A 15781-nucleotide genomic window follows, 5' to 3' on the forward strand; every position below is an offset into this window, starting at 1 on the left:
CCTCGGGGAACTCCTTTGCTAGTCGTGCATGGCTTTGTCGGGAGTCCCAACGAGTTTGTAGAGCAGATGAGCGATGAGGAGGCAGCGAGATTCTTCTCTCTGCTCTCTCAGAGGACCTCATCAATTCCTTCCCCTACACCGACGGGTGGACATACTGCCCAGCCATCCCCTTGCACCGCTTCGACCGCGGGATCATCACCTGCGCATGCCTCTCCTAAGGAAAGGAAGAGTAGGACGGGCGGCTCATGTTGTGCTGACTCGGGAGATGTAGACGAGTCAGCACACTCATGCTCCTTTAAGTCTCCACTTGGTCTGGAGACACAGTATCAGTCAGGTCCCTTTCCCTCTCCTAGTCCCACTGCTACTCCTCGCTCCAGAAGCACTCGTGCAGCTTCCACTCCTTCAGACTCTGCTACCGTCAGTCCCCCTTACTCATCAGGGGATCTCTTCTATCAAATCACATCTGCCGGAGAGATAATAGAAGATAAAAAGGGCAAAGCAATGATGGCCACCATTAGGAGGTTGATGAGTCATCACTTCAAGAGCAACATAAATACTGATTGGTGGTATCAAGATGGCCAAAAGAAGCAGGCGGTGATCAATGAGTTAAAACAAAGATACCCTAATCCGCCAAATGTGGAGTTTAATGACAATTATATGCGAGATTGCATGGGTTTGGTCCTGAAGCATCGTAGATCAACCTTGTGTACTTCCATCACAAAGGGGTTGGCTAAACCCAGCTGGGCAAACAAAGCTGATTGGAAGTACTTCAAGAAGCAACATAGGGACCATCCCGAAATGTTCGAGGGTCAGAGGAGGGCTGTGAAGAGATGGCTGGACGTCGTAGGTACTTCACACTTTGGTGTAGGTAGATGGTATGCGTTCGAGGCAATCGTGATAAGTCTACTTCTTCTCAATTAATGTATTGTTCTATTTGTTTTACTTACATATTACATGCACTTTAGCTAACTCTAACTCTCGTAAATTGGATCCACAGCAAGCTGCGATGGGCCGTCTTCCTACAGATGCAGAGACGCGATGCGCATTTCGGATAGGAACAAAGCCGTGGTTCATTGAGCAAGAGGCAATGGGAGCGACGGTCGATTGGGCTGGGGTGGCTGCTCGCACGGTATAAGTTTACTCCTACTTGTAATCTCACCTTTTAATTTAAGTTCCAATCTAATTTTCGATTTATATGATTCACTCTTAGGGTCAAAGCTCAAGCATCCCATCATCGGAGGCAAGCGATCAACAAGGCCAAGGATCAGACGCAGGTGGCGAAAACGAGGGAGAAGATGCAGGTGTTGAGGACCAAGGAACAGGCCAACAAGATGAAGATGATTCAGATTCGGATTCGGATGAGTAGTAGTGGTAGTAGCATTTTATATATCCACTCATTTGAGCAATTTTGTATCGCCCTTTCGAAAGGGTAATTTTGTTGAAAACACTGTTGTATATGTCCGACATGTATATGCATTTGTTACTCATCATTTCACAAGAGCAATTTTGTATCACCCTGCAAGCAAGGGAAATTTCGTTATAAAAAACTTTCTTTTGTAATTACAAAAAAAAAAAAAGGATTAGTGGGGCTTAACCGGGCCAAAAGGAAGCCCTGTTTAGCCCCACTAACCCTTTTTTTTTACTTTGTTAATCGTCGCTATATAGCAACGTTTACCAGTGTCGCTATATAGCGACGATTAACAGTGTCGCTATATAGCGACGTTTGCATTGTCGCTATATAGCGACGATTGCCAGTGTCGCTATATAGTGATAGTCCTTTTCCGATGCTTTTAGCGACACTTATAGCGATATTTGCGCCCATGAAAAAAAAAATTTATGTAAAAAGCGTTGGTATTTCCGTCGGAAAATGGCCTATGCCTTGTAGTAATTGTATCTAGGCACCTGTGCAAACTTGCATGTACTCAGAGACACAACTGAGTGTGATGAAAGAGAACATCTGAGCTCACCCAGAAAACAAACGAGTATCTTAAAAACGACAAGAAAACATGTGAGAAGCACCTTTGCATATGTGAAGTAGTGTATCCTAGAAGTAATGATATCAAAGCTAAATAGAAAAGAAACATTGAAAGAAAACATGTTAGCATGTTAACAATGTAAAACATTTGGAAAGTCCTTTTCTTCCCTAGGATAGACCAACTTATGAAAGTAAAGCTAGTGTTGAATACATGACGAGCAAGTCAAGAAAGATGTTAGCTTATAAGAGAGAAAGAAATATTCAATTGACATTTTCTTTTGTATATAAAGCACACCTACATGATCTTTACCCTACTCTAGATCAAATACAATGGATGGCCTATAGGCATGCTTGATTAACAAAAGATGAAAGAAAACCTACTTTCAAAATTGTAAAATAATCAGATGTAACTCTCACCTTCAAAATAGCATAAAACATTTAGGAAATAAAAAGTAAATGATAAGATAATTGAAGAAAATCTAGCCTTGAAAACAATACAAATATTTTGGAAGCTCCTTTGAATCAATCACCTTATGGTGAAAGTAAAGCTTGATATAGAATATTTGGCAAGTCTCTTTAACCGAGATTCATGGAAACTTGAAGCTACAACTAAACTTGCTAGCAAAACATAATAATACATGTATTATGATTGCGAATAAAACACCAAGCATATGAATGTAGTGGAATACAAATAACATAACCTAAATCAAGTAGAATATCAAGAACAAAGCATTGTATTGAACTATGATGATATCATGGTTTCCAATCGTGTACAAAATTAAAGAAAGTTGGTTTATCTTTATACAAATAGGCAAAGAAAAGTTCTGACACATAGATGTATGTCATAGTGATTGCTAAAAAACAATCAACTTTTGTGAGGCACCCAAGTATAGATATTGACAGAGCTCTTTGGTTTTATGAAGGTTGAGTAGCAAAGCACTTACACAAAGACTCAACAAGAACTAAATATGAAGTTGGTTGGTTAAGGATGCACTAAATAAAGACTAGCTTAATATATGTGAAGCATCATTGACTTCTACTTTTGCAAAAGCGTGACACCAATCAGGGTGCTTCAATATTGGGTCCTTACTCGTGGCCTCCTTAAGTTGCTAAAAAGACTGCTGTTGCTCCACACCCCATTGGAAAGAAACTCTTTTTCGTGTCAACAAGTTCATGGGCTGTGTTGAGAGTTCACACTCAACATCATGTGATCATGTGTGCATAGCACCATCACGTGATCATATGTGCATAGCACTAACCTTATAGAGTGCTATAAAGGAAAGGGTTAGATCCCCTAACCCTAACCCTAAAAGGGTTTGTATATATTCTATTTTTTCAACTAATTCTAGTGTACAGTTAGTCATTTGTGGTGTGCTCTCTAGCTGTGCCCTCTCTCCTCATCTCCACTCTTCTCCTCTCCCCTCTTCATATTTTGTCATGGTATCAGAGCTCCCTTGTCTTCCGTTGAGACATTGAGATTCTTGAGAGTGTGAGAGAGATTGTGAGATTTGAGAGTTTTTTCTTGAGTGATCTTCTCTTCCGTTGAGAGAAACTTCCGTTCACTTGAGAGATTATTCCGTTCATTGTGAGATTTCATTCATCAGAGATTTCCGACATCTGTTCTTTCCATTGTGATTTGAGAGTGAGAGAGGTGTTTTCTTCTTTAGAGAAGTTCTTTGTAAGGTTCATTTCGAGTGAATGAGAGAGAGGTAGATTAAATAGAGATCTCTGAGAGAGAGATAGGTGGGAGGATCCAAAAGAAGCTACTCCAAACGTGCACTCCCAGCTCTCGGGCTTCTTCAAAGGCTACTACAGGTGCATCTACTCCATCGACATCTAAGGCCCTCCAGTGATTAGGAGCTTCGATGTGGCTGGCTGACCACCGGCTCTGCAATGAGCCTCTACATACAAGCGCAACTAAGCTTCTCCAACGTGCCTCGCCATAGTTAAACGCAGCCAAGGTTGTTTTTTGGAGAAGACCGACTGGGTTGCTCTTGCTTTGCTGCTGCTAGCCAAGTTTGAGGTCGTAGCGGCCGACCCAATCCTTCTACTCGAAGTTTCTAACGCTCCAGCCGTAGCACTACAGCCACGACCATTTGCAACTTTTGGATCCCAGCTTCAGCCAAGCCAAGCGCATGCAAGTTCTCGTGAGCTCCTAATCGCCACCAACGACCTGAGGCTTCAAGCAGCAAAGACCTTCTGCCTATCTTCCACTTTGTTTCCGATTGATCGCACTTAACTGACTCTTGACATTGTTGTACTCTGCAAGTCGAACCTTCAAATCATCCTCTAGCTTGGTCACGTGATCCTGAATAGTGTCAACGGTCTCTCGAAGCGGGGTCATGAGAGGGTACTTCGCCTCATCCCAACTAAACCTTGTGATGAAGGAATCTACAGGGACCCCTTCTACCGACAATGTTCTTGCTTCCGAACCTGAAGCCCGCTCCAAGTCCTCGATTTGGCGACGGATCTTGTGAGTCACCCCCTCCACAACTGAATTCGCCTTGATCAGATCATCGCTGAGGGACAGCAACGAGTAAAGCGTCCCCACTCTCAAGTCCGGGATATGTAACTTGTAGGCCGGGGTGTCGAAAGCTGCCTTGGAAACGCTCTGCTGCAGGGCTGACCACGTTGCTGATGCCGAATTTTGCACAGGCAAGGAGACCACGTAGATTCCGGTAGTGGTATAATCCGACACGTGGTAGATTTTGATCTCCACGAAGGAGACACGTGGAGGATAGCTTATCATCAGGTCAAGGCCACCACATCCAAAGGTTTGATCACAATTGTGCCACGTGGCAACGTAATCTTATCTGCCACGTCATCATCTTATTCAGTGCCACATCATCAGTGACACATCATCCTGCCACGTCATCACCGACTGCCACATCAGCACTACCACGTCAGCACTGCCATGTCATCAGTGCCACGTCACCCTACTGACATCATCAGTGCCACCTCAGCACTGCCACCTCAGCAGTCCAGTCAGCACTGACCCTCTGTAGGCACAGTCCCTTGCCAGGCACACTGTGCACACACTGCATGTGCACACTCCTGCCACCTCAGCACAGAGCTTCACTGGCACACCTCTTGCTAAGCACAGTGCCACATCATCACTGCATGTGACTCACAATGACACATCATCATTGAGCACCATTTGCACTCCTTTTGCCCCTCCACCTAGATCAAGTCATATCTCTTGATCCAGGAAGAATTTGAGGGTGCTCCAAAAAGGAAAGTCGCTCGATTTTTTGTGCTCTACGTGCTCGTTACATCACGCGCACATTTCGGCGCAAGTTACACTCACATTTGAGCCTCGCCGACGAAACCACTTCCTTCACGCACATTTGCCTCTACATCGACGCATCTGACCCAGCACTTAAAAAGAACAAAGGAAAAGGAATTATTTGCTGCTCTTTCATCGATCGACGGTTGGTTTAGATCTAGATCAAAATAGACTAGATCGCCATAGAGGGGACGCTTTGAATTCCCCAAGTTGCCAATCTAAGCCATGCCCGAAATTCCCGACTAGTACCTACTCGGAGTCAGTCCATATGCTCACATCCGATTTCGCATCATTACATTACCTGAAACCTTACGTTCATCAGTTCAGTGAGCAGACTTCAGAGTTCAGAGGCATTGCAGATTGATTCAGTGGGCAGATAGCACTTGATTTCACACACACATGCCACCATTGTAAAGCCTATTTGGCTATCTCACGGCATCGTGCACAACATTTTTCAGCCTTGTAAAGCCTCTTGGCTATTCCCGGCATCATTGCCACAAGCCTTGTAACACAGGTCAGATCTTATTTACTGCAGTTCTATCTTCACCGACGGTACAGAGATTTCACTTGGCATCTTCAGTGTATTTGCAGTTGATTCATACAGAGTTTTTTCAGGACACTTTTGAGTACATTGTTTGCACCATGTCGACTAGCAACCTCAATCTGGAGGCATCTGCTAAGTTAGACAACTCCAATTACGGTACATGGAAATACCGAATGGAGACCATTCTTGTGCTTCAGGACAAATGGGAGTATGTCGATGGATCCATACCTAGACCATTGGCCGATCCAGCCACCAGTAGCTCTACTCCATCTGTTGTCACAGCACCAGCAACGGGATCTACATCGGGATCTACATCTACACAAACAGTTTCCGCACCAGTAGCAGATCCTGCCATTGCCCGAGCTCAAGCAGAATGGGATAAGAAAGACAAGTATGCCTATCACCTGATTAAGCAGAATGTGTAAGATGTCATGCTAGGACAGCTCAACACAGTCAAGACATCAAAAGAAGCATGGGATATGTTCGCAGCTCTCTACGAGTCCAAGAACACATCCAGGATTCTCACCCTGAGAAACCAGATCAACCAGAGTTTTCGCAATAGCAGTGAAACCGGTCATGCTTATGTACTCCGCATCAAAGACTACAACAATCAACTTGCAGTAGCAGGAGAGACTATGAATCCCGCAGAAATGGTTCAAGTAATCCTGAATGGACTAGGAGAAGGATATGAGAATCTAGTCCAGAGTATTGCCATCCAACGGCAAATTCCAACACTGGAAGAACTTCAGTCAGTTCTACTTGGTGAAGAACTCAGGACTCAGGCCATTCAAGCACGTAAAGGTCATTCTAATGATCAGGCATTCACAGCTTCAGACAGAAGCAGAGGCAAAGGCAGAAACAGAGGTAGATCATATCAAAAAAGTGGTCATCATCATCAACAAAATCAAAGTCAGAATCAGCATCAGCATCAGCAGCATCCTCAGCAACTTCAAAATCAGCAAAGAGGAAATCATTCCAACCGAGGAAGATTCCAAGGACGAGGGAATGCATCCACCAATGTGTCAAACATTCAATGCAACTATTGTCACAAGTTTGGACACTATGAAAGAGATTGCCGCAAGAAGCAGTATGACCAAGGCGGTCAATCCAACGAGGGAATTCCCGAGGAAGAGGAAATCATCGTGGTGGACATTCTAGTCACAGTCATTTTGCAAATGAACATGGAAATATGTTTCTTGCAAGTGAGGAGTTGCATCAGACTGATACGATGCACCTAGACATGCACCTAGACACTGATTTCAATCCCAAAGAGGATTTCAGCTATCAAGTCGACCAAGTGGAACAGGATCCTTGGTACATCGACAGCGGTGCATCATCTCATATGACAAATCATCAGGAATGGTTCACAGAAATGAAGCCATTAGAAGGTCAAAAGAATGTCATCTACACAGCAGACAATACACCAAATCCGGTTCAAGGGACAGGTGTTATCCCTATGAACAATTTCACTGGTACAAAAGGATTAGTCAAAGATGTGCTCTATGTTCCGAAGCTCAGCAAGAACCTTTTGTCAGTAGGTCAAATGACGGAACACAACTACAAAGTCATCTTCGACGGTGATGGATGCACTATCAGAGACAAATCCAAAAGAGGTCAGCTAGTAGCAAAAGGTGTCAAGGAAGGACGCTTATACAGGATGCTAGCTACAATACCAGATAAGCATGCCATGTCCGCTCAAATGCAACAGATGCCACTATCTGCAAAATGGCACAAGAGATATGGTCATGTCAACTTCAAGTACTTGTTAGATCTAAGGAATCAAAATATGGCAATTGGGATTCCGAAGCTACAGTTTCTTGGAAAGGTTTGTGAAGCATGCTGCTTCGGCAAACAAAAGCGAACCGAATTTGTCAGAAGTACCTCTCCTGCACGAGGTATTCTTGATTTGATTCATACAGATGTATGGGGTTATGCCCAGACCCGCAGCATCAATGGTTCACTTTATTACTTGACCTTCATCGACGACTACAGCAGATATTGTTGGGTCTACTTTCTGAAAGAGAAATCTGAAGTGTTTGCCAGATTTCAAGAATTCAAAGCCATGGTAGAAAACCAAACAGGCAGAAAGATCAAGGTCATGAGATCAGACAGAGGAGGTGAATACATGTCTTCAGCCTTCATGAACTTTTGCAAAACTCACGGCATTCGAAGACAATTCACATGTGCAGATACTCCTCAGCAAAATGCAAGAGCTGAAAGGAAGAATGGGACTTTAGCAGACAGTGCTAGAGCAATACTTAGTGAAAAGCATCTTCTGAATCAGTATTGGGCAGAAGCAATAGCTACAGCTAACTACTTGATTAATCGGCTTCCTACCGAACCGATACAAGGTATGACTCCTTATGAAGCATTCACTGGACATAAGCCACGCATTGGGCATCTCCGCATATTTGGTTGCATAGCATATGCCCACATACATGATGATCATCGCAGGAAATTGGATGCGAAGTCACGCAAATGCATCATGGTTGGCTACAGTGAAGAAAGTAAAGCATACAAATTGTATGATCCCATCAACCGCAAAGTCATTATCTCTAGAGATGTAATCTTCGATGAGGAATCAGAATGGAAAACCTCACCTACACAGGAGATAGAAGCATCAACTTCACAGTCATCTACAGAACAGGTTGATGAAGAAGAGCAAGAATTGCCAGCAACACCCCAAGCAGTGCCACAGCAGCTCAGATAGTCTACTAGGGAAAGCAGACCACCAGCCAGATTGACATATGCTCAGAAAGGCAAAGCAATTCAGGTGGAAACCACCAACTATGCTCTTATGACTACCATCATGGCTACAGAAGAGCCAGTGTACTTCAAAGACGTAGTAGATAAGCCAGAATGGCAAACTGCAATGAATGAAGAAATGGATGCTTTGTATAAAAATAACACTTGGGAATTATGCGACCTTCCACCAGGAAAGAAGGCCATAGCCAACAAATGGGTATACAAAGTGAAGTACAATCCAGATGGCAGTATTCAGAGATACAAAGCCAGATTAGTTGCAAAAGGATTTGCACAACAATATGGCCAAGATTATGATGAGACTTATGCTCCAGTAGCAAAGATGGATTCCATACGGTTCTTGATATCACTAGTGACACTCAGTAAATGGAATGTGTATCAGCTCGATGTCAAGAATGCATTTCTCAATGGTTATCTAGACGAGGATGTCTACATGCAACAACCAGCCGGTTATGTTGAACCAGGAAAAGAGAACCAGGTTTGCCATCTCAAGAAAAGTCTCTATGGCTTAAAGCGAGCACCCAGAAGTTGGCACAGCAGAATTGACAAATATTTTGCTGATCTGGGATACATGAAGTCCAATGCAGATCATACTCTCTACTACAAAGTTCAAGGGGAAGATATTACTATTGCACTTTTGTAGGTAGATGATCTGATTGTGACAGGAAGCAAGGATAGCTTCATCAGAAAACTAAAACAAGACTTATCTGCAGAGTTCGACATGAAAGATCTTGGACTTATGCACTATTGTCTTGGAATTGAGTTCTGGAGAGATTCCGATAGCACATTCATGAGTCAGCTCAAATATGTTGACAGTCTCCTGAAGAAGTTTCATATGGCAGATTGCAAGATTGCAGCCACTCCCATGGAACAGAGTTTGAAACTTACTAAAGATTCAGAAAAGCCTACAGTCAATGACAGATACTACAGGCAACTCATTGGATCTCTTATATATCTGACAATCACACGGCCAGATATTTGTTATGCAGTAAGCTCACTAGCACAGTTTATGGCAAATCCAAAACAGTCTCACTGGAATGCAGCCAAAAGAGTCTTGAGATACATCAGAGGTACAAGTCAATTTGGGATAGAATACAGAGGAAGTCATCCACGGTTGCATGGATACTATGATAGTGACTATGCTGGAGATCATGAGACCAGGAGATCGACACAGGGATATGCATTTTTCCTTGGTCAAGGTGCTATATCATGGTTGTCAAACAAACAGCCAACTGTTTCTTTGTCTTCGACTGAAGCAGAATATAGAGCACTCACTACAGGTGCATGTGAAGCTATATGGCTCAGAAGACTATTGTCAGAAACCGATTACTTTGATGAGTCAAAGCCAACAACAATATACTGTGATAATCAATCGGCTCAAGCATTGGCCAAAAATCCAGTATATCACTCCAGAACAAAGCACATTGATGTCAGAGAGCACTTCATCAGAGAAAGAGTGTTACTTGGTGACATCACACTGTAGCATTGTGATAGCAAAGAAAATGTTGCAGACATCTTTACCAAACCACTCGGTAAAGAGCTATTCGAGAAACACCGACTAGCTCTTGGTTTGATGCAGAGGAAGGACATTCCCATTAAAGGGGTGTGATGGAATGTAATGCTCAGTCCTTCTTCTATTCCCCAGAATCATCATCTTGAGGGAAGGCCTACTTCATGATGTTGATCTTGAGGGAAGGTGTTGAGAGTTCACGCTCAACATCATGTGATCATGTGTGCATAGCACCATCACGTGATCATATGTGCATAGCACTAACCTTATAGAGTGCTATAAAGGAAAGGGTTAGATCCCCTAACCCTAACCCTAAAAGGGTTTGTATATATTCTATTTTTTCAACTAATTCTAGTGTACAGTTAGTCATTTGTGGTGTGCTCTCTAGCTGTGCCCTCTCTCCTCATCTCCACTCTTCTCCTCTCCCCTCTTCATATTTTGTCAGGCTGAACTATCTCTATGAAATCATCACAAAAGCATTGATAATACTTGCTTTTTCCTAGAATTTTGTGAACACCAATGACACTCTCACAACTTGGCAATGCCATGATTGCTTGAACCTTGTCAGGATCCATTTGAAAGCCTTCTTCAGACACAATATGCCTTAACAAGGCTACTTTTGTTTGAGCCAAATGACACTTGCTAGGATTTAAACACACTTTTGCTTCATCAATCCTAGCTAAGGCCATCCTTAACTTCTCCATGTGATCTATGTGTTGAGAATAAATGTAAAAATCATCCAAAAACACCCTTATGAACTTTCCCAAGTAAGGCTCAAGCACTTGACTCATGAACCTTTGAAATGTAGCTGGTGCATTGGTCAACCCAAAAGGCATCACTTCATAAGCAAAAACTCCCCAAGGTGTGACAAATGATGTTTTCTTTTGATCTTCCTCCGGAATACGAATTTGAAAGTACCCAGAATACCCATCACATATAGAATACATCTCATGCCCTACTACTTGGTCTAGTGTTTCATCTTGGAATGGCAAAGGAAAATGATATTTTCAAAGTTTAAATATTTTACCAGGAGAGTGCTACTAATGAATTCTTCATCGACGCGGCCTCCTGACTCGTCCCTTAACCCCCCCACCCACTATTTCTTTAGGCTTTAATCTAACTCTTTCCATTTTTCTCCCCCCTCCTTTCCTACTCCCTTCGAAATTTCACCTCTTCATTATTGTCTTTCTCACACCCCCCCTCCCCCCCCGGCCATTTATCATCTTTCGCTTCTTGGCTTTTTTCTTTCCCCATCTCGGTTTTTTCCTCCCCCTTCTCTCTATTATATAATTCTCCCTTTACCTTTTTTCCTCCCCCTTATTTATTTATTAAATTACCCTTGATAATGCTCCCTTTTTTGATTCCCCCTGTATCTTCCCTTTAAAAATTCCCTTTAGAATTTCCCTCAAGTAATTTTTCCCACCTTCTATACTCACAACACTTTGATCAAATTTTCAGTACATTTCCCCTTCCCCTTTGTCTTTACCTCAAGTTAATTTACCCTAGCATATTCATCTCAGTTCACTCAACCTAGTTCACAAGTTATAAACCCACATTTTACACATTTAACACCATAACGAGCTATCTAAGTTTGTGTTTAAGCTACTTTTTTATTGTGACCCCAATAACAAGGGAGGGGTGTTTATGACACCTATCTTCCGCTGGTGCTTACCATGTTTTCTTGTTGGATGGTGGTAGGTAGGCTAACTCCCCTCTTCAATAAAAATGATGCTTGCCAGGACTTATCCAAGCTCAACTTCCATATAGTTTCCACAAAGTCATTTCTACAAACGTGCCCACTACTAGTTTCCTTTATAAACAGGGATTCACTGACTTGTACAAAGTTTTGCATTAATGCAATTAGTCCTACTTCATTGTCTAGCTTTGCTCTTTTGTCTTTCCACTATGCAAAGGGGTGTTGTAAGATCTTCCACACATAGGTTGTTTCCCCTACAAATCTAGACGGTTGCACATAGCACACTTAAGTCATTAAGGAGGTTTTGGCTTCTTGACTCCCTTCTTTAACGTGTTCTTTATTTTGTTTTATTTTTTCTAATAAACATCTTTTCAATTTCTCTCTTGTCCTTGTAGAATTATTCATCTGATGTCGCACTCCGAATCCAAAACTCTCTACAACCCTCCCCTAATTTCAACTCCCACCTCCCAAACAATACATTTAAGTCATTATGGCTTTTTGGCCTTTTGACTCATTTCTTGTCTCTTTTGAGGAACACTGTTTTATTACACTTACCTTGTTATTATATTTTTTCCCTTTTTATATAAAACTCTTCTAATCTAGATTATTGTCAAAACTGTCCACCTCCTTTTCTTGCCTAAATATTACTATAACCACAATGTACCCATATATTTGCTAAACCACATTTCTTCAATTCTATTCACCTACCTCACTGAAGTACTTCTCTTCCATTTCCATTACTTTAAATTACACTTCTCAATACTTCTTGTTCTCTTCAGGTAGATAGTAGGTCATCACACTAGGTGATGACCTACTGTCTCACCTAGTGTGTTGTATCCTACTGGGACAAAGGTGGGTACACACACACACACACTTCCTATTCATTTCCCCCTTTACATTTACATTAACTTTTTTTCTTTCCCCCTTCCCCCCCTATTTTTCTTTAATGTTTCCCATTAATATTTTCCCTTAATTTCTTTATTTCACTATCCTTATCTCACCTCTCTTCCTTATTTAATTCTCCCTTGTTTTTTCTCACTCTTTGATTTAATTTCCACCTAGTTAAAAAAATCCTAGCTATTCCTAACCCCCTTTAGTTTAAAGTCCCTAAACTCAACTAAATTATCCATTAACTACCCCTCAAATTATTATTTTTCTCATTTTTTCCTTAATTTTTTCCTAAATTTCCTAATTTTTAAATTTATCTGAAATTCTCTTACTTTCCTTAAATTCTCTCTTATTTTCCTTTAAAAGAATTTATTCCTTCTTTTTTTTGGTTTTAAAAGCCAAAATTTCCTTTTCTTTCATTTGTTCACTTTTTAAATTAACTCTTTTGACCCAACTCTACTAAACCCCATCAAACTGACCCCCCCCTCTTCCTCCCTTCCTTAACTAAGTTACATCACTACCCTGACTATTACTCTTCCCTTTTAGATATCAATGCTCCACTGTCATGTAACTACGTGGGAACCAGCTAACTCTACTTGTAAGCCGCCCATATGAGGAGAAGGCATTTGGGTACCTCGGTTATCTGGTAGGTCCTGGTTTGGACACTAGATGGGGGCCATGTGTGGCCTGATGGCTGGATGGCTTCAGATAGAGTTGGCACACCACCAACTAGGCTACATGCAAGTGCGAGAAGGCATCCCATGACTAACTGCACTGAGTGTAGGTCGAACATTTCCTAGGCCAGCCCAACTGTCCAGTTGCGGGGCATGTTTAGAGCTCTAGATGATCCCAGAAGGCTCTGGGCCGAATGGTTCTAACGTGTGGTTGGTGGCCTATTCACCTCCAATCGACCGTTTTGTGCCGACTGGGTTGGTCTCCTAATTGGGTCTAACCGACTATGACTGGTGGCTATATAAGAGCAAGCCAGTGAAGCCCATCATCATCACTGGCTATAGCATCCCTGATTCCTTAGCATCCAACCTCGGTCCTCTATTGTTTCCAGCATGCCATCGAAGCTTCTCACATGGGAGCATACGGCTGGGAGGCAGCGCCATCTATTGTATCAGTTTTATAGTAATCAAAATTTTGATTCTGCATACTATCTACTTTTCTCTCTTGCATATGAGATCTTGCTATCTATTGAGCATAGATGTTGTATCGTTTTCTTACATGGTATCAGAGCTTGGCCTCTAGCAAGAAGATTTGGTAGTGTATTTCTATTTGCGAGTAGATTGTGAGAGATGGCCCAGCCCACAAGACTGCGAATCCCACCGTTCGTCGAAAGCGGAAAGTTGGATGACACTAACTATCCACTCTAGAAGTTCAAGATGAAGACCATCCTAAGCGCATACGAGCTTTGGGATACTACTACTGGGGTCAACATGAAGCCGGTTGTGAGACCAAATGCAGTCAATACAGGATAACATATAGTACCAACTACGGATGAGATTCTCGCGTGGACAAGAAGAAATGCAGATGTGCTATGTTCTATTGTCTGCAGTGTAAGTGATTCTGTCATTGTGTTAATTCAACATGTCACCACAGCAAAGGAGGCATAAACGGTCTTCAGAAATCAATACGAGACCACGAATCAGACACAGATTCAGAATTTGGAGACTCAACAAGAAACTATCTCAATCTGAAATGGCAGAGAAGTTCATCACCAGGGTGAAGAATCTACACGATCAGATGATTGCGATTAGCATCACCATCACCAGCAAGAATCTAGCATGAAGGTGCATACGAATTCTCCCACCAAATTATGATGATCTTGTTACGGCACTAAATACATAGAATAGAAATCTGCCCCTCAATTTTGAGGATTTCAGTGCGATGCTTCTGGAGGAGGAGATGTGTCAAAAGATGAGGACTGGAGAAGATTCGGCTTTCTCGGCTCGATCAAAGAAAGGTAAGGGTAAGGATTCTGGTAACCCATCTTCTTCTGATGATAAAAAAAGAAAGAAGAAGATCAAGTGCTTCTATTGCAACAAGGCAGAGCACAAGCAAAATGAGTGCCAGAAGAAGATTGCAAATGAGAAGTATGGAGTAAAGAAAGAGTCCAGCAACAACATGCAAGCAATACTAGTAGAGCTATTCGTAGCGATTGAGGAGATTTGCACAGAGGTAGTTCATGTACCTACGGATGAACCTTGGATTATTAATAGTGGTGCATCATGCCATATGACCAGTCGGAAGGATTGGTATACCTCTCTACATTCGGTAGGGAATGACATCCTAGTAGCAATTGGCAATGATGCAAAATGTCCAACAAAAGGAAAAGGTACGATTGCTCTCAAGTCAAATGGAGTTGTAAAACAGTTGTCCGATGTTCTTTATGTGCTAGATATCAAGAGAAACTTGTTGTCCATTTTTGCAATCACGGATCAGGACCTCAAAGCTCAATTCGATAAGAATGGCGCATAGATTTTGGATCTTCAAGGGAAGGTCCTTGGTAAAGGTACACAGTGCAACAACATCTAGGAACTCTCAACTTTTAGTTCTCGAGCCGATGTGAGCAACACTAAGGTGTGGCATGAGAGGTTTTCTCATCTAAACCTTAGTTCTTTAAAGGAGATGCATAAAAGTGGAATGATTGCAGACCTACTAGAAATTACAGATGTGCTCGATGTATGTGAAGCTTGCATGATGGGCAAGCAGCATCAGAGCCCTTTCCTAAAGAGGCCAGCAGGGCAAAATCTCCTCTAAAGCTCATTCACATGGACCTCTACGGAAAGATGGAGATAGAAGCTTTGGGTGGTTCCTACTACTTCATGACGCTGATCGACAACTACAGTAGAAGGATATGAATATACTTCCTGAAGACTAAAGATGAGGCTTTTGATAAGTTCAAAGAATGGCATGTAATGGTCGAGAAAGAAATGGGGAGGAAGGTGAAGAAATTGAGATCAGACAGAGGTGGTGAGTTCACATCAAGTGAATTCGAAAGTTACTGCAAAAGTCACGGGATCAAGAGGCAGAAACCCCCGCAACATACACCATAGCAAAATGGAGTAGTAGAGCGCAAGATGCGCATCATCTGCGAAATGGGTAGGAGTATG

The 15781-nt window shown here is 42.3% G+C and overlaps 1 pseudogene; it reads right to left on the minus strand.

Annotated features, from left to right (window-relative positions):
• Window positions 1-4178: 4178 nt before the first annotated feature.
• LOC147888747 (V-type proton ATPase subunit C pseudogene) lies at window positions 4179-4724 on the minus strand (annotated as a pseudogene).
• Window positions 4725-15781: the final 11057 nt, after the last annotated feature.

This window comes from Dipteris shenzhenensis, chromosome 21 (assembly GCF_047967505.1).
Source record: "Dipteris shenzhenensis isolate YYH24624 ecotype China chromosome 21, Dip_SZ_1.0, whole genome shotgun sequence".
NCBI classification, from domain to species: Eukaryota; Viridiplantae; Streptophyta; class Polypodiopsida; order Gleicheniales; family Dipteridaceae; genus Dipteris; species Dipteris shenzhenensis.